The sequence below is a fragment of the Rhinopithecus roxellana genome, chromosome 2, assembly GCF_007565055.1.
Source record: "Rhinopithecus roxellana isolate Shanxi Qingling chromosome 2, ASM756505v1, whole genome shotgun sequence".
NCBI lineage: Eukaryota > Metazoa > Chordata > Mammalia > Primates > Cercopithecidae > Rhinopithecus > Rhinopithecus roxellana.
In genome coordinates, this window is record NC_044550.1 from 103814522 (window position 1) to 103817575 (window position 3054).

General features: G+C 57.5%; 1 pseudogene; it reads left to right on the forward strand.

Moving 5' to 3' along the window:
* The first annotated feature begins 510 nt into the window (after positions 1-510).
* On the forward strand, positions 511-2661 carry LOC104662906 (annotated as a pseudogene).
* Positions 2662-3054: the final 393 nt, after the last annotated feature.

The window sequence follows — 3054 nt, forward strand, 5'->3', positions numbered from 1 at the left end:
CACAAAAAAGCCCAGACTGTGAAGACTGCAATAAAGACTGAACTCTTCATGCCCAGATATAGATGAATCTGCAAGTATCAAGACCATCCAGGAAAACATGACCTCACCAAACAAGCTAAATAAGCACCAGGGACAAATCCAGGAAAAACAGAGATATGTGACCTTTCATACAGGAATCCAAATAGCTGTTGAGGTAATTCAAGAAACGCAATATACAGAGAAAGAATTCAAATTCTATCAGAAAAACATGAGACTGAATATGGAGAAGCTCCTATCACGTAAATTAACAAAATGGAATAAAGAAGATGAAATTCTGAAGTTAAATGCAATTGTCATACTGAAGATTCATTAGAATTACTTAAAAGATTGATCAAGGAGAAGTAGATTTAGGGAGCCCAACGCGAGGCTGGGGGAGGGGCGCGGGGCTATTTCAGGGGCGGAGGGCGGGCTGGGTCACTGCGCGTCTGCTCCTCCTCCTCGCGTTTCTCCCCGCCTGATCCCGCCTTAGCCATGAGGGAGATTGTGCTCACGCAGGCCGGGCAGTGCGGGAACCAGATCGGCGCCAAGGTTGGCAGTGGGGGCTCCGAGGGCCCAGCTCGGGCCTGCGGGTGACCAGGGAAGGTGTTGGCAGGGGCGGGGGCGGGTCCCTGCCGGGCACGCGGTGGGCCTGGGGGCTGGCGGGGCGGCCGGGGTGGACCCAGGGACACGGCGGCCTAGGGATGGGGGTGCGGATGACGGTGGGGGTGGGAGGGGAGCTGCGGCGCCCCCGTGACTGGCCCTGGCCTGTCCGGCCCCTCCCGTCTCGCAGTTCTGGGAGGTGATCTCGGATGAACACGCCATCGACTCCGCGGGCACCTACCACGGGGACAGCCGCCTGCAACTGGAGCGCATCGACGTGTACTACAACGAGGCCTGCGGTGAGACCCCCGACCTCCCCCACCGCCCTCCTGGGAACGCGGCCCTCCCCTCGCTCATGCCCCCGCCCCTCTCAGGTGGCAGGTACGTGCCCCGCGCTGTGCTGGTGGATCTGGAGCCGGGCACCCTGGACTCTGTGCGCTCGGGGCCCTTCGGGCAGATCTTCAGGCCGGACAACTTCATCTTCGGTGAGCTGTGGGGAGGACTGGGGTGCGGCTTCTTAGCCAGGGCCACTCAAAATCTAGGAGTGCCCCAAGGTCATCGCCGTGGGAACCGTGGATCCAGGGCCCCTGAACACCCTCCTATCCTCGCAGTGGCTCCAACTGCCTCCTAAACGGGCTTTGGGAGGAAGGCCCAGCTGTCTCCTCAAGGTGAACAGCTACTGATGTCAACTCCCTGCAGGGAGCTGAGCTGAGGGCCGTGGCTACTGCCTTCCCTGAAAACGGGCAGGAGCCACCTGCAGCGAGGTCTGTTAGCCTGTCTCAGGTTTGACTCCTGACTTAATTTCTAACAGGGGAGGCTGCTGTCCTGTAACTCTGGGGTAGGGGTTTTCATTTGCTCCACCTGTAGGGAGAACGGTGCTCTCACCCTCACATGACACTTGGCCCTTTTTTGCATTATGGTGACCACTGATGACTGTCTGCCCTGGCCGAGTGACTGGCTTGTACTGTCCTACAGGTCAGAGTGGGGCCGGAAACAACTGGGCCAAGGGGCACTACACAGAAGGCGCGGAGCTGATGGAGTCAGTGATGGACGTTGTCAGAAAGGAGGCTGAGAGCTGTGACTGCCTGCAGGGTTTCCAGCTGACCCACTCCCTGGGTGGGGGGACGGGGTCTGGGATGGGCACCTTCTGCTCAGTAAGATCCGGGAGGAGAGTACCCAGACAGGATCATAAACACATTCAGCATCCTGCCCCTCGCCCAAGGTGTCAGACACGGTGAGTGGAGCCCTATAATGCCACCCTCTCGGTCCACCAGCTCATAGAAAATGCAGATGAGACCTTCTGTATAGACAACGAAGCGCTCTACGACATCTGTTCCAGGACCCTAAAACTGCCCACGCCCACCTACGGTGACCTGAACCACCTGGTGTCTGCCACCATGAGCGGGGTCACCACGTGCCTGCGCTCTCCCCGGCCAGCTGAATGCTGACCTGCGGAAGCTGGCCGTGAACATGGTCCGTTTTCCCCGGCTGCATTTCTTCATGCCTGGCTTGCCCCACTGACCAGCCGGGGCAGCCAGCAAGTACCGGGCCCTGACGGTGGCTGAGCTTACGCAGCAGATGTTTGATGCTAGGAATATGATGGCCGCGTGCGACCCCCGCCATGGCCGCTACCTAACGGCGGCTGCCATTTTTCAGGGTCGCATGCCCATGAGGGAGGTGGATGAACAAATGCTCAACATTCAAAATAAGAACAGCAGCTACTTCGCTGACTGGCTCCCCCACAACGTCAAAACGGCCGTCTGTGACATCCCACCCCGGGGGCTAAAAATGTCAGCCACCTTCATTGGGAACAACACGGCCATCCAGGAACTTTTCAAGCGTGTCTCAGAGCAGTTTACAGCGATGTTCCGGCGCAAGGCCTTCCTCCATTGGTATACCGGGGAGGGGATGGATGAGATGGAATTTACTGAGGCGGAGAGCAACATGAACGACCTGGTTTCTGAGTATCAGCAGTACCAGGATGCCAGGGCCGAGGAGGAGGAGTTTGAGGAGTATGCTGAGGAGGAAGAGGAGGCGGCCTAGAACTTTCCTTTTCTAGGTAAAGGGGGGAAGCAGTGTGGATTCTTTACTGTGTTCTGACTGCCATGTGTCACTATGCACTTGTTCGTGTCTTCACCTCTCCTCCTGCTGCATTTTAAAGCATTTTTATAGTATACGATTTTGCCTAATAAAGTATTCTCATAGCATCTGGCTTCACCTCCAACTTCTATCTATGGGCCCCCCTCCGGCTATGGCTGCCAGGTGCGCACGGTTGTCCTGCAAGGCTGAAGCTGTCTGGGTTTGTCGCGTGCCCAGGAACAAGCATTCCAGTGGCTCCAGGAGGGGTCGGCACGGGCTGTGGACATGGCAGGCAGGCTTCACATGAACCTGGGGATGCCCTGGGCGTTGGGCGGCTCCGTGGTGGAAAACCTGTTC